The following is a 22,896-nucleotide window of genomic DNA, read 5'->3' as shown; positions in this document are numbered from 1 at the left end:
TATTACAATGAAAAGTATACTTGAGTAGAAAAGTTTGCATAATCTTAGCTTCCAGCTCAAGGAGAATATCTGTTTTGACACAGTTATTTATCCTTGTATCTTATTTATGTTATTGGTTCTCTTCTATTTATCCTTGTATTTTTCTTTATTATAGAGTCAAGATCAGTCATATGTAAAGTATGCTTTTTCCTCAGTCAATATTATATATATATATGTATATATATATAATATTACTAGAATCTTTATAAATATATTTTTTATTTGACCATTTAATATTTCATCTTCTGAACATTTTGGGTTATATAAAATATTTTATTTAATATTAAAATAATAATTCTGTAAATAATAATGCAATTAAGTCATTTTGTTTAAGGTCTTTGTTCATCCGAGATTTTTTTTCCTTAAGATAAATTTCTGCTAGAAGGGCAGAGTCAACTCTTTAAAAGCAACAGATTTAGTTACTAGAAACCCAAACCAATGGGAAAGAGACCAATGACTTAACACAGCCTTGTACATATATAGATTCCTATAAAATAATCTCATGGGAACAGTGAACTCAATAACTACAACAGATACACACATATAAAAAATAAAAAGCAACCCAAACACAACATTAAAGATGGTCATCAAACCACAAGAGAAGAGAACAAAAGAAGGGAAGAAAAAAGACCTGCAAAACCAAACCCAAAACAATTAAGAAAATGGAGATGGTAGCATACATATCGATAATTGCCTTAAATGTAAATGTATTAAATGCTGCAACCAAAAAACAGAGACTGGCTGAATGGATGCAGAAACAAGACATACATATATAAATCCTATTTTAAAAAGCACACACACAAATATTTTTAGCTTTAGCTCCAATAATAAAAAAGAAGATATATAATACTTCAAAAACACATTTAAATAGGCCTTTCCTGCCTAGTTGTCAGAATAGGCAGTATATTACACAGACAGAAATTAGCTTCTGTGAGAACTGTTCACCCCATTATTGGAAACAGTGTTAACCAACCTGCTAGCTAGCCAATCCCTGGACTTTTGTTCATTAGCATAGTTGTCCGACTATTTAATGAAGCTTGTGGTAGAAGAGAATAGAAATTTCTTCTACTGTGCTTATGGTTAGATGTGTCCAGGAAAGGCCTATTTAAACTTTTTGTGGTGTAGGAATCTCTTCTACTATACTTACAGTTAGATGTGTCCCAGAAATTTTCTATGGTTAGATGTGTTGCATAAAACTTCTGGCATTATGAGGGACTTTATATATATATTTTTTTGACTTTAACTCACAGAATTATACTTCAGAGTATTTTTGGTTTTGATCTCATGATCATAGCCTGAGAACATAATGGACAATTGTATTCAAAAGTTATATGCTGTCATTTTTATAAATTCCTTCTAAACAAAACAAATATTTTTGTTTGGGTTTTCCAGCATTTTAATTATCTCAAGTAGCTTTGGATCTTTAAAAACTTCATGTGCCAAAGCTAGTTGTCTGTTTACATTATACACTCATGAAACATTTGACAAGTTTATCCAAGATGGAAGTTGATTGTGGGTCAACAGAGTTGTGAATACTCCAAAACACAAAGACTGAACCCCAAGAAGTGTAAGACTCAATATGACGAGAAAGTAACCCATAAAGAATATATTATTCTTTGAACAAAAGAACCATGGCTTATCTGTTTGAATAGTGTCTATTAAAGCTCTCTTTTAACATTATCTGTTAGATAAAAACGTCACAGATTAGGTGAAAGAAAAGGAAGAAAGATGGGGAGAAAAACTAGGAAGTGAGGCATGAGAAATACCCTTTTGTCTTTTAGAGATAAAATGTAAACCCTTAAAAGTTTGTTTGTTAAAATAATAAACTGAGGCGTGGACAATTAATTTTTAGACTCTTTGTCTAAGGATTTAAAAAAGAAAAATATGTTGAAATGAAATGATAGAAACAGCTATCATCAGCTAGACTTTCAGTTCCTCTAATTAAAGAACAGATGATCCCATGGACTGCAGCATGCCAGGCCTCCCTGTCCATCACCAACTCCCAGAGTTTGCTCAAACTCATGTCCATAGAGTCGGTGACGCCATCAAACCATCTCATTCTCTGTTGTCCCCCTTCTCCTCCTGCCTTCAATCTTTCCCAGCATCAGGGTCTTTTCCAAGGAGTGAGTTCTTTGCACCAGGTGGCCAAAGTATTGGAGCTTCAGCTTCAGCTTTAGTCCTTCCAGTGAACACCCAGCACTGATCTCCTTTAGGATGGACTGGTTGGATCTTCTTGCTGTCCAAGGGACCCTCAAGCCTTTCTCTGTTATTTCATAAGGAACTATTATTTCACAGAATTGCCATTAAGTCATTCCAGTAAAAATGACTATCACCCTAAATTAGAAGAGGTTTTGTATTATGAAAGACATAAAATAAATTATATAGGTTAAAATAGCATCTCTCAACTTTCTCCTATTTCATTTTCACCAATTTTCATTGTCAATGTGCTTTTTATTCAAATGGGAAATCAGACGAAATTTAGTAGTTAAGTCATCATTTTGCTTCCCTGGCAAATAAACTAATTTCAAAAATATATTAAATCCTATCTTATTTCATGCAGAACTTATATATAATCACAGTTTGGTGTTGAGTGATAGGTAAACCACATAGTATCTCTAAAGAAGTAGGTCAAATCTGAAATGGCTCCAAACCATTCTGGTCTGGAAACTTCACAATTATGTTTCATCATGAAGCCTCTATTATATTATATTTTATATATATATATATATACATATATATATAAATCATAAGCATCTTCAATAATTATGCCATGGTTAGTTGTAGCCTGGAAACTTTACAAATATGCTTCATCATGAAGCCTTTAGTGTAATATATATAATATATATCATAAGCATCTTCAATAATTTTGCCATGGTTAGTTGTAGCCTGGAAACTTTACAAATATGCTTCATCATGAAGACTTTAGTGTAATATATATATATATAAATCATAAGCATCTTCAATGATTATGCCATGGTTAGTTGTAGCCTGCAAACTTTACAAATATGCTTCATCATGAAGCCTTTAGTGTAATATATATAATATATATCATAAGCATCTTCAATAATTTTGCCATGGTTAGTTGTAGCCTGGAAACTTTACAAATATGCTTCATCATGAAGACTTTAGTGTAATATATATATATATAAATCATAAGCATCTTCAATGATTATGCCATGGTTAGTTGTAGCCTGCAAACTTTACAAATATGCTTCATCATGAAGCCTTTAGTGTAATATATATAATATATATCATAAGCATCTTCAATAATTATGCCATGCTTAGCCTCTCAATCATACCCAACTCTTCACGACCCTGTGGACTGTAGCCCATCAGGCTCCTCTGTCCATGGGGATTCTCCAGGCAGGAATACTAAAGTGGGTAGCTTATCCCTTCTCCAGGGGATCTTCCTAATTCAGGGATCGAAGTCAGGTCTCCTGCATTGCAGGCAGATTCTTTACCAGCTAAACTACCAGGGAAAGACAGAAAATGAAGTCGCTCAGTCGTGTCCGATTCTTTGCGACCCCATGGACTGTAACCTATCAGGCTTCTCCGCCCATGGGGTTTTCCAGGCAAGAATACTGGAGTGGGTTGCCATTTCCTTCTCCAGGGGATCTTCCCAACCCTGGGTCTTCCGCATTTTTGGCAGATGCTTTATCATCTGAGCCACCAGGTAAGCCCTCAATAATTAAAACATCATCTGATTTTTGTCTCATTCATTTATTCTTTCTTCAGATATTTATTATTGAGGAGTTTTATTATCAAGTTCTACACTGGAAGAACAAAAGCAATTATACTACTATATCTTCCATTATCCAAGTGGGAATTTTGCTTCATTAACTAAATGAAGAGGTGGGATTCAAGGTGAGCAAAAATAAAAAGAGGACCAGAAGAGGGATGAACTTTTATGGAATATGTACTCTGTTTTAGAAATTTATGCATTGTCATATTAATATCATTCTCACCACAGCATTTACGCATCAGTATTTTCACCTATTTTAGAGACGAACAAACAAATAATCAAAAAGGTGAGGTCACTTTTTAGAGGTCAGAGTTCCAGTGCGAAAATTGGAATCCAGAAATGTTTGCCTGAGTTCAAAATCTTTTGTTCCATTAGCATATTACCTATTAACAGATCACTGATGTTACTTAGATTTCTAGGGAATACAGCATAAAACTCATATTGTTGTTTTTCTGCTAATAAGATAATGAAGACTCGAATTCATTTTCTAACTGGATTCACTATGACTTTCAACATAGCAAATACTGACTGCCTTTCTATACTTTAAAACTTTCTTGTATCACCACTACCTTGAGGAAGGACACTTGTATCCCCTGCCATCCCCCACAACATAAATAATACCTCTCCTGAAAAACATTTCTAAAGTCAATGTGCATCAAAATCAAGGACCAGTCGAACTTCTTAAAAACCAGAGAACTTGTCCTTATTTAAGTATCTCCTCTAGCCTCTCTGTAATTACCTGCAGAATTCTATGTATGGGAGGTTAATACAAACGATTAGAAGGAACTGAATCAATTTTTGTTTCATCATTCGGGTTTTCATATTGGCAAACTTCTATCTAAACACAACTTTTGATTTTTACAGAAAAAAATATGAAGAAAAAAAATCAAAGATGATGGGCTTTTATTGTTTTTCATCTTAAATCACCATTTGCAACATATTTCCTTTTCTTTTGAAAGCAAAAATTTGTGGCCTTAGGTTTAAAAGGATCTGGAAAACTGAGTGAGCCAAGAACTGAGTCGAACCAAGAATGCTGAGAATAGAAAAATCTGTTTATCTGTATCTGCAAGATTCCACAGCTCCCTGGACAATCCTCCCCCTCACCCCCCCGTAAGAGGCCACCTGTAAGAGAACAAGACCTTCTGCCTCTGGGAGCTGTTTTGCCTCTATACACTACAGTCAGACAGCCAGCGCACATTCTGTGCTGTGCCAAACCTGAGGATGGCTTTTCTGAAGTGTACACCTGTCTATTAGGAATGGCAACGAGACTCCCAACTCATTTTATATAGGCTACGGCACAGCAGTGGATGTTAATGACTTTGGAGTGTTTTGTCTTTGACAACAAGCTGGAATCTTGACTATGCAATTGACTGCAACTACATAAATTGCTATTTGGAATGAATCTTAATATATAACACTTGTGTATATGAATACAGCGCGCTGCACTTTCCCCATACGATCATGGTTGTTAACATTCTACCCATTTTAAGTGAGCAAATTTGAATAAAATGGCTGCGTAATACATTCTGTGTTAACATCAGCTATTTAAAAAGCCCAAGGATTAAAAGTTAATTCCATCCTTTTAATTCAAGGGACATATAAATGGCATTATGGGTAGAGCCAACTCCTTTTTTATCAGTCCTTTCATGCCGCCTCCTCACTAATTCTTGGTTGTTCAAATGCTACCTACATAATAAAAGCCTTGAGTTAATTTACTAAGATTTTACACCAGTGCATATGAAAGGAAGGAAAGTGCTAAACAAGGCAATTAGCACTCTGTTTAGTGCACTCCCAAAATAAATGTAGGCAATTTACAATTTGGCAAATGGCACTCGATCCAGATCCAACTCATTTATGCCTAAGGGGGTGGTACAGTTCATTAGGGGGAAAAAGTGTTTATATATATTATGCTATTGAGGCCCAACCCATTTTGTACTGTAGCAACAGATGTGACTCCTCCTGAGGTTTATTAGTGTTTCTTGCAGAAAAATGCCAAAGTACTATCATGCTTTCAAACAAATGGTCCAAAAAAGAGTGCCTTTTACTATGGAGTCTTAGTAGCTTGCTTTACAAGATGAGGGGTGTATACATGCATGGAGGGGATGGTTAGCGAAGCTTAAGAGTTATGAGTTGAAGCGTCTTTTGTGGCTCTTGAAGCCTGCATTTCCACTCGGATTCCAGTTGCCATCAGGTCTGCTGGAACTGTTCATTTGAAGTACTACTGACTGCTTCTTAATTGACAGGAAGGTTGCTCCAAGCTTTTCATGTTTATTCTTGTAAGCCTCTTATTAGTGCAAAAATAATAAATGTTGTTCATGCAGAATCACCACCAACATTAATATTTAAGATGCTAGAATGATAAAGGTTAAACATATGTTTAGATTGCTTCTGAACAAAGAGCTCTACAAAATAGTTCAGAAGCATAACGATGGGCCAAACTTGGAATTAGCATGCCCCAGTCCAAGGCTCTCATTCTTTGGGATTCACTCTTTCTTTTGGGAAGGTGAAGTTCCTGCATTTCCCTGTCACTTATTACTGCCATCAGGAATTTGGATTCCTTCTGGAAAGAACATATGAAGACATTGACATCTGAGGAAGGAAGGCGCCATAAAATCCACCAGCTTTCCCTGTATTTTTGTTTATTTCTGAGTCTATATAGTTCCACTCCATGATTTAAAAAAAAAAAAAAAGACAAGGCAAGGTAAAAGCATTCTTTTGTGCCCTCTAGCTGCTGGAAGCATACATGGAAAATAAAATTCTCTGATGATTAAATTCACCTAATCTGGCTTAGGAGGAAAAAAAAAAAAAAACCACTGCTATTCCTGAGTGAAATTTCTTTTCCTTTATTAAAAAAAAAAAATACCAAAAGAAAAAAGTTTACCTTCTTGAATTAATTGCACTTTCATTTTCACAAGACGAAACAGAATAATAATTCAAGAGGGATTCTCAGAAAATGAAACTGGTATTTCACTTCTCTCAAGCAGCTGATTAATAAGACGGAAATTGTGGACAATGGATTGCTTTGACTATTGGGCACTGATTTTAAATCTGTTTCTAAAGGAAGTTGAGTCAAGATTGCCATTCAGAGTGACTCTGGTTTGTTTGTTTGTTTTAGAAATATTACAGTGCCTTTTAGAATTGATGACCAAGCTAGGACACATATGCCTGCTTATGAAAATGAATGGCGTGGGTGTACTTCATTTATATGTAACCTTCTGCTTTAAGGTCACACTTTGCATGGAATGTTGTTATCTAAATGAGTCCTTCAGAAAATGTTGAACTTGTGCATGGCAGTCCTGATAGCAATTTGGGCTACAAGCCTTTAAATCTAGGCTACATTTCCAATATAAAAGTCAGCACACACGTGGCTCCTTCACCACGGAAGAGGACGACATTTGGTGGAGGTGGAATAAATGGCTTACTTGGGGGAATGATTTCACAAAGGAAGGATCCGAATGCCCTATTTACTACACAATTCATGTGTGGTGAAGAAAACTCTTGTGGCTTGGCACATGCATGCTGCCCAGAATTGTGGGGAGAAGAAAAAAGAAGAAGAAGAAGAAAAGAGGAATAGTTTGAAATTTGCAGAAGTATTTAAAAAATCTCCCCAGCTTTCCTAAAGCAAATGGTTTTCCAAGTGCCCTACATCTTTAGGTGCGTCTTGGAGGGTGTGAGTGTGGGGAAGGGGGGAATGGATGGGAAGGGAATTGAACTGTTTAATGATTCAAGGAAATATATCAGAACATCGCCACCCCCCGACCCCCTAAAGTGAATGCGCAGCTCAGAGGACATAGCTGATGGGTCTCCCAGCCGTTCCCAGTAATTCCTGAGACAGTGGAGAGTTCACCATAAAGGGCTTAATCTCAACAGATGTTCTAAGTGGCACCTCCTGAGTCGCTCTTGTGTGGTGGAGAAATACAGAAATCAAGCTAAATCAAATTAGTCAGCAGAGGAAGAAAATAAAGGTCAGGTCCACCAGCATCTGAATAAACAGCCTATGCCAATATGGCCATCTTCAGTCAGGAACTAATTAAGGGCTGATTGTCCTTCTCAGTGAAACCTCAAAAATGCATGGTGCTGAATTATTAAAAACAACACACACACACACACACACACACACACAATACCAAAACCCCCACACTCTGCAGCACGCCAGATGAAAAGATAGGGGAGCATAATATCCCATGGAATTGTCTCTCTTGGCTAGAGATAGTCCCTCAATCGCCAGCTTTCTTTGTTTTGATGACAATTTTTCTTCCTTTAAGAGAGCAGAAAGTATGCTCGAAGGCTGTCCTGTGTTACAACTCCGTTACCTTTGTCTGCCTATCTCAGCTGGTATTTAATTGGTCAGCAATAGGAGGGAAGTCTCCTTTGAGGTAATGAATATTGACTGTTTATGTTGAAATGTCAGTGTGAAAAGAAAGCCCAGCGCCAAAGAGGGAGAACCCAGTGTGAGCGTCTCCGACACAAAAGAGACACCAGTGAAATGGAGGCATTGAAAAGCAAAGCAGCTGAAATTCAAAGAAGAGATGAAACAGAAATGGCCTACATGTGTGGGAATTTTAAGCTAGCCGTTGACAGGTGAAGAAGTCATTATTCTACCTGCTAGAACCAAATGGGACTGTGTGCTTTTCCTAAAATGACACAGAGGCCGTGACTCACAGAACTGTTTTAATTGAGAAGCCCTCCTCATCTTTGAAGGAATAATTTTTGTTCCATAAAGGGAGATGGGGCAAATCTAACAGTTAATCATTATATGGATTCCACCCCGCAGACAAGGAAAAAGAGGGGAGTTCTGTGGCAGGCAGAGCCCTCTCTTGAAAGGGTGAGGTTCTGAATTTTCACACGAACCTCTGGATGCAAAAAGTTTTGTCTGCAGTAATTAGAGATTCAAAGGTAAAAAAAAAAAAAAAAAAAAAAGAAAGGGAGAGGCGAGTAGAATCTGCTCATTAGATCAGATGGGCTGAGAACATTATCATTTAATACTTTGGGACCTTATATTTTGGTGTAATTTGTAATTTGACGGTGGCCCTGAGCTGACAGCTGAGACGGCGTCTCTTTAACCCTTTCGGCTCTGGGCAAGCACGTCCACGTTTAAGGTGGGTTTTGCTGGCAGGCTTGGCTTTATTCACCCACGATGGATTTTATGTCATTGTATGAATTGGATTTTCCATTCTTATGTTTCCCCCAAATGGTGACCAGCCAGTGAGTAATATCAGAAAAAAAAAACCAGTGAAGCAGAGAATTTCGAAATGATTTAAATGCGTAGGAGGTTCTGCACGGTGCCAAGTTTTTAAATCTGGGCTGCCTCCTCTCCACCCCACTTTGGGCCTCAGGACCGTTTTGCAAATTTACGATGGCCACAAGTATTGTATTTCTTGCCGTTTTACAGTGTAAAAGAAGAGGGAAGGAAACAAAGAGACAACTATGTAACTATTGAGTCACACTCATGGGAAAAATAAAAAGACTGAAGAAGCGAGATAAACAGAAAACTTGAGTTTCTGGTCCCATGAATAGGCAGTTGTATTTACAGGGTGGCTTTACCATTTACAGATTTAAAGTTCACATACTTGAACTTGATCATCATGAGGACCCCATCATCGCAAATTTCTGAGGCAAGAGCTCATTACCTTTCTCTCCAGATTGCTGCCTAATGCAGAAAGGGTTCCCTGTTTTTATTGCCCAAGCATTCGATGATGTTTTTTTTTAAAGCCCAGTAAATAAAATATGACATCTTGAGTCACACCCCGTGTCATACTTGAACCCTAACCCGTGACACTCACCTAACTCGAACTAACAAGCTGCCTGCCCCAGGAAGAGCGCTACTTCTTCATTAGCAAGATCCATTTCACCTTTAAAAACCCTGGCTTCCTGTTTGCATTAAGCCAGATTGAGATGTCTTGGGTCTCTCAATGACATTTAGGAATCCTCCAGGACAAAAAAGGAAGTCATTGCATCTCCAGTTCACCTGCAAAGAAGATGTCATTAAAAGAGGAAGCAAAATGAAACCCTGTCAACTTGTTAGGGCCCAAAAGGTAATTCTGCCATCAAATACAGAGTGGGGGAGTGATACAGAATCCTATTATTACTGACACGATAGGACCTACCGGAGTCAAAGGTGTCCAGTGCCAGAAAAGTTCAGGTGTTGCTAAATTCATTAAGGTGTCAGTTTGAGAAGATGTGATATCATTCCTGTTGTCTGCGGAGATGAAAACTGGAATCTGCTTGCTCCTGTCAACACACTATCATCTTAATTTCGTTTGCTCTGCACCTGATTTGCCATCTGTACGGGGTTAAGGGCCATGGGCGATAGCTTCTTAAAAGGCTACTAATATTTGACATATATCATTTTAATCTACCCTTTTCACCACCACTCCCACCCCCCCCCAAATGTTGCTAAGTCAACACTACTTGTGATAATTTGCTTGCTAGATTTTTGCTAATGAGGGTGTAAGAAGGACAATAAATTTCTTCTGTTCTTTTATTTATTTCTAATATTAAAGATAAATGTGCTTCCTTTTCTTTATAAGATTATGTGCTTCCCTATCACTGTGATAAATTTTGATAGGAATTTGACATTTAAATCTGCAGACATTGGAGAGGTTCTTTCCAGATTCATTTATGTACAGTTTCTTCAAATTTTATTTCAATAGGTTCTTTTGAAAATGTGAGAGACTTTGTAAAGGATGCAAATGACTGGTATGCATTTGACATGATAAAGAATGTTTATTTGGCAACTTTTATCCAAAAGTATTAGGTGGGTACAGTATAGAAAGCAAAATATGCTATAAACCATTTTGTGAATAAAACAAATCACATTTAAATTAATATATTGTCAGGAGATATAGCACTTATTTTTCAAAAGATATGTGTTACAGATGATGGTTTTAAAGACAGACCACATTATAGTAAGTTATTTTTTGCAAATTTCAAATTTGAAATATCATACCAATGTAATCAACTTTCAGTAAACTCTGGATTAGTTCAAAATAGTGAAATTACCATTTTTTAAAAGATATTTTTGATGTGCACCATTTTTAGTTTTTGTTGAATTTATTACAATATTGCTTCTGTTGTTTTATGGTTTTTTTCTTTTTTTGGCCCTGAGGCATGTGGGGTCTTGGATCCCCAACCAGGGATTGAACCCTCAGTCCCTGCATTGGAAGGTGAAGTCTTACCCACCGAATTGCAAGGAAAGTCCTGGAAACAACCATTTTCAGAGGGGTTTTATGCTTAGTTCAAGGCAATATTTATTCTCTTGATTTGTTTTTTGAAGGATTGAGGGGAGTTTTTTTGTGTGCAATTTTCTTCTATAAAACATCAGTGGTCAAATAATGATGGGGAAATAACAAACATCCATCCTAGCCAAGATCATAGTGTAATTTCTATGAAAGTAACTTGAATGCTCTTCTAAATATTCACATTTGTTTTATTTGCAAAGAGTTTGAGCTTAGGAAACACACTGTATCGTTATTCTCATGCCTTTGACATTAATCAAACGTAACATTATTTTGTACATAGGAAAATAATATGGCACTTTTAAAATAACTGTACAGGTCCACACTGCTGGTAAATGTGGAATCTGGTTGCCCTCCTTCATGTGTGTTCAGATTATATTTCTAAACTTCCCCAATCACCTCCACTACTGTGTTCTTCTATCACTCTCCTCAGCATAGAAGAGAAAAGTACTTTCTTAAGGCACAGAAAAAAATCCACCTGCAAACAAATATATTAATGCTCACTAAACCTTGTCTTTTCCTTTCTCCAACTGTGTCCGTTAAAAATCCAAATACTTTCCTAAGACTGTCAAGTCTGTTTCAAAAGGGGACTTCCCTAGTTTTGAAACATGAAAACTTTTATTTCTAAGCAGTCTATTTACATGTTAAAGAAGTCTGAGGGTTAAAAACGACCATAAATAATATTTGTAAGGTGCACATACACGCACGGCTGCATTAATGATCTCCTGATCAATTAAACACTTTGTTATTTTCACCACAGCCCTAGACCAAGATGTGATTTTTCAGACCGCCATACCAAAATCCATCCTGAGTGTCCATGAGTGTACTATTATGCGGCTTGTAGACTTTCTATGCAGGAGACACGGAGGGTTGCAAAAATTGAGCTTTTTGCAGGCAGCTGCTGTGGGAACTCGGGTTAGCAGGGCTTGCTTTCATTGATATATGGAGCATTTAACCTAGTGAGAAGCACAGAGGTGGTGGGAAGGCTCCCGCTGGACGAGTTTTTCAAGTTGATCCTGGTGGTTGTATTGTCGGTCCCTCTGGGCACCAGGCGGGGGGGCTCACACTCTGGACTTTCACTTGTAGGAAGAAAGAAAATCAATCTTCGTGCCCCAAAGATGGAATTGCTGAAGCAGAAAGTCACTGAGGCATTGGAGTCTTGTAGGGAAGACTCTGAGGAAATGGCTTCAGGCTTCAAGCAAGATGCTGAACTCCATCAGCCCTCTCCGGAGACACAGGGGGGCTACAAGAGAAATAGAAAGGGTGTGTATTGGCTCTGAGTTGGCATGCCTTTTGATCGAGAAAGAGGAAAAAAATAGCTGAAATTGGAGATGGATCTGTATATTGGAAAAATAAATATAACTGAAATGCTTTTTTCTTTATTTGCTAGAATGTGACTTGTACCCTACTCAGGAAAAAAAAAAAAAAAAGCTCAGATTACATCAATCATTTTCCAGAAGGGTTGTCATAACTCTTTTGATATGTATCAAAGTTTGCATAGAGCGCTTTTTGTTTAAAGGTATTATTTGATAATAGTGATTGTTTGATGTAACATCCCTCAACCTGAAGACTGCCAAAGCATTCTGCAGCTACAATCATTACCAAAATACTCTAAATTACATACCCTAATATAGTCAGTGACCGAATTGCCGTTACTACTTGGGAAGGCAATGCATTTATTGAAAAGAACCATTTTAATGAAGGGATCATTTTAAGACCAAGAATAAAAGGCGCAAGAGTTTTTCACAGAAGCATTCAGTGTCAATACTGGCCTTGTTGCTGAATTCTCTTGCTCTTTGAAAGCCCAACCATTGTTTTGGGAGTGTCCATTTGTGGCACAGGAAGATGAAAGCTTCCAAGACCCAGATGAGGGTACCTGGCTGCACTATCTCCTAAACTTTGAGATTTAGATTTCATTTTTGGTTCCTACAAAACCATCCACAATTATGCAAATTCACTGGCTCCATCTCTTCAATATAATAGAAAAGAAAATTGTTTGTATAGTCAGTAATAGTAACCGCGATGATCTCTAAATTTTTTCACTTTGCTTAGAACTTCCAAAACTCTTTTACTTACCCAGCTGCTCTCAAATCTGCTGCCCTGTGGCAACCTAGGGGCATGGGGTGGAGAGGGAGGTGAGAGGGAGGTTCTAGAGGGACGGGCCATATGCCATATGTATACCTCTGGCATGATATGATTCATGTTGAGGTATAGCAGAAACAATCACAACATTGTAAAGCAATTTTCCCCCAGTTAGATATAAGTAAATAAGTAAAAAAGAAGGGCAGATCATCAGGAGAAGAATGCTACTTTCATATTATTTTAAACAGTTTAAATCTGTTTGTACTGTCCTATTGAGAAAGGTACAAAGAAAGTGTTTTTCTGATGGTGCAAGGAGAAGATTTCTTTCTTTTTTTTTTTTTTTTTGGTTTTTAAGCCAGACAGGTAGAATAGTTGTAGGAGCTTTTGAAACCCACCTTTCTTTCACTGCAGCTATGCTGCTAGCAAAGGATCCAGGAAGAGCTCTGGAGGTGCTGACTTTTTTTTTTTCCCCACAGTAGGGAAATCTGAGCTTTCAGGAGCATGAAAAGGCTGAAGCAGGTAAGACCTGATGCTGTCAGGGCATTTTTTGCTTTGACCCCCTCTCTATTCTAAACTTCATCTTCAGACTTGTCCCCAGCAAACCAAACATAGGAAAGCAGTCCTCTGAAAGCTGTGACGTGTAACCACGGCTCCCCCAGACCTGTTTAGAAGGAACATATTCCTTGCTCCATTAATGTGGGTTCACAGGATTGAATGCAAATTCTACTTTTCCTAAACTCTGCGAATCACGCTAGTGACCACATTTCCATTCTTATTCAGTGGGAAAGGACGACCCGTTTCTTTGTTTCTATAAGATGCAGCCACTTGACAGAATGTAGAAGGTCAGCAACGGGATGATCTGGTTAGGACACTGGCAGAAACCCACAGTGTATCAAGCTGTCCTGGTGCTGAAGCTGGAAAAAATAGGGCATAAGCCTCAAGTGGTGCTCAGTTATTGCCAGCACTAAGCTGTGCTTCTGACAATGGCTTTGAGGAGGGAATTATGACATTTAAAAGAATCTCCCCAGCTTTATAAAAAAAGTGAATATCTATAAATATTGATCCAAAATGAGTGCAATGAATAATTTATAGTGAAATACACTTTCTTTGTCTTTCAGTTTTTAAAGCAGCTGTTTTTTTTTTTTCTAAAATATTATGGTTAGACAACCATATTTTTCCTCTCTCATTTTAGAGCCATTTCTTATTTTTAGAAAAAAAAAAGTGTGCTATTTTCAAGAGATGTTTGAAGTTGGGAGAAAAAAAATTCCCAACAATATACATATTACCAAAATGGAAACATATTGTAGATGTTTTAGTTTCAGGGAAAAAAATAAAACTTGAAATTTAAAAAAAGTTTATATAATTTGTTGTCATAATTTTGTTGTCTTTGGTGCATATCCTCCTTTTGCAGAATCATTTAAACAACTCATGTTTGCTTGAATAAAAATAGAGATTTCATTTGTTGGAACTAACGATTCCAACCGAAAATATACTCTTGTGTAATGAGAGGAAAATAAACAGGTGCGCTCAGCATCTTTCACAGTGTGTCTGACAAGGGGGCAGATTCGGAAGATGCATTAAATATTCTCAAGCCTCACCAGGAGTTGGGCTTTAATTGATCATGATTCAGGGTCTTTTTTCCGAATGTCTATCAACATTTTCACAAGGGGTCAACATGTATTTCTTCTTTCTCTCTGTAACTCTAGACAGATTCAGAGAAATGAATGCTCACAGTTTTCTTGGAAAAGCCATTGGCTGTTTGTTCATTAGGCTGATAATATGGCTCTCAATTCACTTAGAGAAAAGGGTTTTATTTTGTTTCTTCCCTGTTGAGCTTGTTGTCTCATTCATGTTTGTTGTTTCATTCATGTTTGCTGTTTCTATTGTTTTTAATTTTGCTAGATTTTTTGTTTGACTCATGCAATGGAAAGGATGACAGAAAGAAAGACTTTATTGAGTCTGGAAGTTGTCTCTTTTTGGAAGACTTTTGACAGTTGTGGGTTTTTACACCACAACCCAGCACTTTTAGTTCATTCAGTTCATTCAGTCTGGGACTCACCAATCCAAGTAGTGTGTTGTGTTGTATACACCAGAGATTTGTGAAATATTGTTTAGAAGCACGTGGAGTCTGGCAAAATCGAGAATCCATTCATGTTACCCCAAGGAACAGAAAGAGAGAAACTGGGATTAGATTCGTGAAGCAGCTGGAAGCCTCTGGACCTGAATGTGTAATCCTAACAATGCCACTGTTTGTTAAATTGATTTTGGGAGAAATTACATTTATCTGTTTGAGCCTCTGTTTTTCTATCTGATCAGTATAGTACTAAGGAGGGGGGTTCTTTTGAACATAAATTGAAATGATACACATACTTCCTGGTGGCTCAGATGGGAAAAAATCTGCCTGCAGTGCAGAAGCCCCGGGTTCGATCTCTGGGTTGGGAAGATCCTCTGGAGAAGGGAATGGCAACTCACTCCAGTATGCCTGCCTGGAGAATTCCATGGACAAAAGGGCCTGGGACCAGGTGGGCTACAGTCCATGGGGTTGCAAAGAGTCCGACCTGATTGAGCACACACACACACACAGCACAAGTACTTAATAAGGGCTTTCCTGGTGGCTAAGTGGTAAAGAATCTGCCGGCAATGCAGGAGGTGTGGATTTGATCCCTGGGTTAGGAAGATCCCCTGGAGAAGGAAATGGCAACCCACTCCAATATTCTTGCCTGAAAAGTCCCAAGGATAGAGGAGCCTGCTGGGCTACAGTCCAAAAGGTCACAAAAGTATCAGACATGACTGAGTGATTAAACACACATACACATACACACACACACACACACACATACAGTAGGGAGAGAGAGTTCCTGAAATAGATACCCGAGTATACAACTTCTCTGCTAAAAATCTCTCAAACTCCTAGTTACTCACAGAATGGATCTAAACTCCTTAACTGATGCTCAAAGTACCACCACATGCCCCAGTCTTCTCGTCCTGGTCTGTCTCTCTGTTTCATGTACACTGAATTCCAAGCCAATCAGCAGTGTTCCCTCTGCACCCCAGTTCCCCTTTACTGCTTTAGCGCCGCCGTGAATTTTCCTAATCTGAATTCATTTCTTTTTCCTCTCTGCTCCCATAGCACTTTGAACCTGAAACAGTCTTTCCTTCTCTCCCACCGGCTGCATTGTAAATTCCTTAGGGGTAGGTTCTTAGTCCTTTGTATGGAGCCACTCAGAGCTAGCAGGTTATGTCATTGCCTTCACGTTGTGACTGTCAGAATGTACCTCTAGGTAGAACAATCACATAATTTATCACCTAAACTGGTGCATTTGTCCATGAAAGATTCTAGACTTGATGAATGCTGGATAACTCAAAGTTGGGGATAAGAATAATAACAGATTAACATTGCTGCTCCAGGGATTTAAAAAATATCAGTGACTCCACTATTGAAAAATCAGCCTACAAAATAATTCTTCGTAACTTCTTGGTTTTGGCTCTGCCTTTGTTTAGGTTGCTGCTACAGTGTGACTCTAGCTCTGTAGGTGTTGAGTGACTTTGCTGATTTTTCTCAATCCCGCAGACCTATGCATGCTAACAAAAACCTGCTTCTCAACAGTGGGTTGAACTGATATCTGTGTTTGAAGAATGGAATAAGAGTTTAAGAGTTTAAAAATTGGGTTGGTAGCACCAGTATGTTCATAGCTGGTTGAAATTTAAGCATGTTCACTGTGGATGTTTGCTGGGAGGAGGTTGACTTTGAAAACTATTTGATGACATATTTGAAAAATGATTGGGTTTCAGAAATGATTAGGACACACATACAAGATATTTAGTGGGGATCATTGCTCCCAGAATACGTCAGTTTATGACATAAATGACCACCAGGGGAAGTTTCCATATTCCCTTTAGTAATGACTATGGCAACACAGGGTAAGCTGTTTTTGTTCATGCTATTTAAGTCTTGCAATAAATTTGGAGTTGACTACTTGATGAAGTGATTGTTATGTTAAGCAAAATTATGTCTGCAATCCAAGCATCAGGCTTTCTTAAAATCTGTAGTCTTTCCTATGTAAATCTTGTTCTTACTAAGAAAGAAATTTCATAATGTCTTATGTTAATCCCATTATCTCTTGTGGAGTGACTGTTTCTACATGTGGGGGCAGGGGTTGGGGGCATCTGCCATTAAGACTCTGCTACATGAAAACACTTGCGATAGAATGAAAATGTGACAATTGAACAATGTTATTTGCACCATATTTCTCTCATGTCTATATCCCATGCATGGATGTATTGTTTGCATAGAAAGTTTGGACATCATACAACCTTCTCATTTTTTCTTAGCTGTCTGCTTTAGCAGAAGCAAAGCCTAAAGGACATAAATGTCATGTCCCTCAGACAATTGTGTGAATAATTCTCCCTGGGTCCTTTCCTTCTGGGTTTTGGCCTTGGCTCCTGGTGTTCACAGCATTAAGAGGGTTAAAGGTTCTGGCATGGTGAATTTATTGTTGACATCTCACAGTCCTTAAAGGCAGGATCACTAATGGGTGACCTTGGGGTTCGACTATTCCAGACCCAAGAAGATCAAGTCTCACCCCCTCCTGCAAGTGCGGTGACCCCTCTATTCTTACTCTCCTCGGTCTAACCTTTAACTCACTGATCTTTGACTAAAATATTAAGCAAACACCTGCTTGGGGTCTGTGGTCAAAGACCGTGGACTTGAATATCTCCCATAATTTCATATGAATACGCTGAGGTGATAATCATGAAATGTAGACCAGATCTGTGGACACGTTTACAGTAAGTCATTATATTGTTACTGACCATATGCAACACAGATTCTGTAACAACCCATGTATTTGGTGAATCAGTATTAATCAAATTGATCAGAGTACTAATGAATCATCTGTGGATACACTAGGGCTTCTGTCATTTGCATTAAAATTAACAATAGTGCACCAATATTTATTCCTTATTACTGAAAGAAGACCAAGTCTAAAATTAATTTTAGAATTTCCTAGACTTACCATTGACAGTAATACAAAATGCAATAATGTTTAACAGGGATACCAGGAATCATTTGAATGATTAGATGAAAACTATTTGATGAGATCAGCTCAGATAAATTCTGTGCTTTGAGGAAAGAAGGAAGGGATGTTACATTCAAAATGACTCTGAAGAGTTAAAGATAAAAAGAAGCAGTGTAGTTCATGTTGCTTTGAATTATTCCACTGATATTTTGTAGAAAGCAGTTTCACCTGATATGATGAGATGTCTTAAATGTGAAATTACACCAACAAAAGTTTCTACAAAAGATGGAGGTTTTTCTTTCACTATGAACAGTTAAAGTGTTATTGCAAATAGATATATTTACTAGGCTTCATTCATCTGGTGTAAATTGGTAGGGCTTGTTATAAATCAAGATAAAACTAAATAAATTAAAAAAAACTAAATAAATTAAAAAAATAAATTTAACCAAATAGTTAAAATTTAGCTATTGCTTATCCAAATGTTTTAAAAATAAATTATAAGTTTATGACACATGTCATATGTGTGCATGTGTGCTTAGTCGCTCAGTCATGTCCGACACTTTGCAACCCTTTGAACTGTAGCTCTCCAGGCTTCTCACTCCATGGGTTTTTCCAAGAAAGAGTACTGGAGTGAGTTGCTATGCCCTCCTCTAGGGGATCTTCCCAACTCAGAAATCAGCCTATGTCTCATGTGTCTCCAAGGGATCTTCCTGACCCAGGAATTGATCACACCTCTCATGCGTTTCCTGCATGGCAGGCAGGTTCTTTACCCACTGAACCATTGGGAATCCTCTCCTTGGGAACCTTTCATTAGCTTACAATTCTGTTCTAGCAGGTGAATAAGACTCCACTTCCTGAGAGCGTTGACGGGCTTCCCACTTTTCACACCAACATGGAATTTTATAAGCAACAGTAGAAACTTCACACTTCATCCCATATTTACAGATTTATTTAATACTTTATGCTTTTCCTTTTTATATTTTTTACCTTTTACTCACATACTTTTAAAAGTATTATGTATACTATTTTCTTTATACACAGCATTCACTTATTTGAATGTTTTTAAGTAATCTCTCTCAAAGTCGCTTAGTCATGTGTGACTCTTTGCAACCACATAAACTATAGCCCACCAGGCTCCTCGGTCCATGGAATTTTCCAGGCAAGAATACCGGAGTGAGCTGCCATTTTCTACTCTGGAGATCGTCCCGACCCAGGGATTGAACCCATGTTTCCTGCTTCTCCTGCACTGGCAAGCAATTTTTTATGACTGAGTCACCTGGAAAGCCCAGGAGTGGTTAGATGGCACAGTAACAAATGGATTTCTGATAAATTTTAAAATACCTCCAGGAAAAAAAATTTTTTCAACTTGCTCACTTTATTTCAGAAGTTCAGCCAATAGGTTCTAAGTTTCAAAAAAATAGAGATCTTAGAAGTGATACGGAAATTATTGGAGGCTTGAGGAAGGTGAGAACAGGGAGGAAAAAGCTGTTGATCCATTCATTTCCTTTTGTTGTCGGCCTAGATAAACCTTGGTGCCTCTTCCATCATAATGACTCATGATAAACTGATGGTCTGGCAAAATCCAGAGCCCGGAGAAGGATGTTATGAGTTACATGACCAAAGTTTAAAAACACGTGTGTCTAAACCTTGGCTTATTTGCCTCCATGAGAAAACTTTCAAATACAAATTTCTGCACCAATACTAGAAAGTGGTTCCTCTTTTCTCAAAGTGTATTTGTTAGTGAAATGATTTAATGATTCAAATTTTGTGAATTAAATGAAAGTGTCTGCTACTAATACTGTAGAGGAAGCCTGAAAATATATTTAGCTAGAACACATCATAGTTAGATACCAGTATGATTTCTTCTCTGGAAGAAAAGATTTTTAGGTCTATGCTTATGGCTAGGGGAAAGAATAGTGTCATTGCTTATTACAAACAGCTTCAGAAACATAAAGGGTTCTGAATTTTCAAATTAGAAAATTTTAAAAGAAACCAACAATTGAAAACTTTCTTAATGATTATGTATGTATACGTGTATATCAACATATGTGTATGTGTGTGTATATATGTATGTGTATATATATGAATGTCTTTTAAAGAACCATAGCTTAGAGTTTTCAAAGAGAAATTCAATGGTATAGGGACAATTTGAAAAGAGCATTCCTGAATGGAAAATGTGCATCAGTCAAAAGCATCAATAAATATGTCTTTTTCATATGCAAATGAAAATTTCTAAAGTAAAAAAGGCATTGTTTTATAAATAGTGAGATAATATTCTTGAAAAAGGTTACTAGTGATTACATAAGTTATCTCCTTCATAAAGAAATTTAGAGCTCACAGTTGCTCTTTTCATTAAAACAGGCTTCACATCCAGACTCATGCTGAAAGCCAAACTCTGAATTTTAATTAGAGATAATAAATAATTATATCACTCAGGAAACTGAAACTATTAAAGACTGCTGGTACCATACTTCTGTATTTGATGGGTGGGTAGCAAGACACAAATCATATTAAAGGCAATACATTGTGGGTGGAAAACTGGTAATAAATGTGGATAAAGTCTAAAGCTATCCAGATAAAAAAGGAAGTAAGCATTGGATCTGTCACTGTTTTGAGTCCATAAGATCTCAGCTCGTTATTTTGAGGTGATTATAACATTCTCCATTCCCCAAATAAGGTGGTTTCTCTTTTTATTTTTGTTGGGGGATTGAAAGGGAATGGGCAGAGTGAGGTGTAATTTATATTTCCTCCAACCAGAAAGATTAAACTTTTTTTCCTTCCCTCTGCTTTTTTCCCCCCCTCTTTTTGAAAGAAAGCACATTGACATCTCAAGAGTAATTACTACCTCAGAGTCAAGGGCAAAAAATATATATATATATATGTATATATATATATATACTGGAGAGACAGACTTCCCCAACCTCCACAGCCCAGAGGGACCAGCTGATGCAGAGAAAGCAGAGACTTGAACCGTTAGAGCCTGGGTTGGGGCTGACATTGACCTGTGTCGACATCAGGCTTTGTCCCGCCATCTGCACAAATGTGAACTTTGCCTCCCAGACTTGGCTTCTCAATTAACATGTCCAGCTGGGGGAGAATTCCGTCATTTCCCTAATATCCTTATTGCCACTGGCCTGACATATTAATATTAAAAATATACGTGCACAGATCAAGGATTTTCTTAAGCACTTCTGTTTTTATTGCAAATACTAGGCAGGAGGTGAAGGCAGACACAATATAATTTGAAAAGCATAACCCTGATTAGGCACTGATTGGAACGCTGTTATACCTTACATTTAAAACCTTTTTATTATTAGAGCTAGCTGTCAAAACTGGGCTCTGAATCTCCTATGAGACAGATGCAGGGGGCAGGCGATGCTTCGCTGGTTTAGTGCAAATAAATTTATAGTTCAAAGTGGCATTTTCTTTGAATACGGCCTTAAGTATCAGAGACCTGTCATGTGCATTGAGGAGGTGTTGGTAAAGATGTGTCGTCTAGCTTTAATTTGTTCTCTTTTAATGGACACTCATCATTATTCTCAGTTATTGTTCATTTTAATGTGTTAGGCATTGACATGGTAAAGAAATAAGACCATAGGATCAGTATTTGATGATAAACGGACAATATTTGTGAGCGTGGGGAGACAGAGAAGTTATTACCTCTAATCTTGAAAGGGAAGGTGGTTTTCATACAACCTCGAAGTTAGCAGGGCCATTCAAGGCCTCTTGGATAAAAGCAGGACTTCTGATGCCTACTAGCTGGGTTCAGATCCCAGATCTCAATTTGAGCAAGTTCTTCACCCTTCTAACCATCAGTTTTCTCATCTTTCAAATGGGATAATATCCAGGTTTGGGTGTTGTTGGGAAGATTGAGACATGTGGAAAGTCTCCAGGAGAATGCCTGGTACTGTGTAAGCTCTCAGTCATACTAGCTGCCATTTAGATATCTGACTGTGTGCTGACAATATCTTTAAATGGTCTCCAAAGCTTCTACTTAAAATACATGTTGCCGTAAGGAGCTCTCTGGTTCCTTTGGGGAAATTTTGCAGTGTTACCTGTTAGAATGCTCTTTCAGGTTGCCATAGGTGCTTCTTATCTGTGTCACCCTTTCACCTTATTCTTTCCTCATCATCACAGAGTTGCTTCTGAAAGAATATTCAAGAAAAGTAGCAGGAGAAAAAAGCAGGAGAGCTGTAACTCTGAGTCCCGCTCCTTTACATGCTCTCTTCTCTAGGCTAATTCTCCAGTCTTCTCAGCTCCTGCATCATCCCGATGAAAGTTCCTCACTGTTCAGCTTACCCAGCCCAGTCATATTTCTCAACGGTCCAGAATTTTTCTACAAACTTAGTTGCCCTTAGCAAACTTAATTTCCCTTAGCAGAAGAGCCTGAATAGTATATTCCTGGTGATGGCTGGGGTGTTGAGGTTCATGGATATACTATTCAGGCTCTTCTGCTAAGGGCAACTAAATTTGCAGAAAAATTCTGAACTGTTGAGGAATATGACTGGGCTGGGTAAGTTGAATAATGGGCAACTTTCATCTGGCTGGGTTCAGGCTTCCCTAGTAGTTCAGCTGGCAAAGAATCTGCCTACAATGCAGGAGACCCTTGTTCAACTCCTGGGTTGGAAAGATCCCCTGGAGAAGGGATAGGTTACCCACTTCAGTATCCTTGGGCTTCCCCGGTGGCTTAGCTGGTAAAGAATCTGCCCGCAATACAGGAGACCTGGGTTTGATTCCTGGGTTGGGAAGATCCCTGGAGAAGGGAATGGCTACCCAC

This window comes from Cervus elaphus, chromosome 13, assembly GCF_910594005.1.
Source record: "Cervus elaphus chromosome 13, mCerEla1.1, whole genome shotgun sequence".
Lineage (NCBI taxonomy): Eukaryota > Metazoa > Chordata > Mammalia > Artiodactyla > Cervidae > Cervus > Cervus elaphus.
This window is presented reverse-complemented; position numbering follows the sequence as displayed.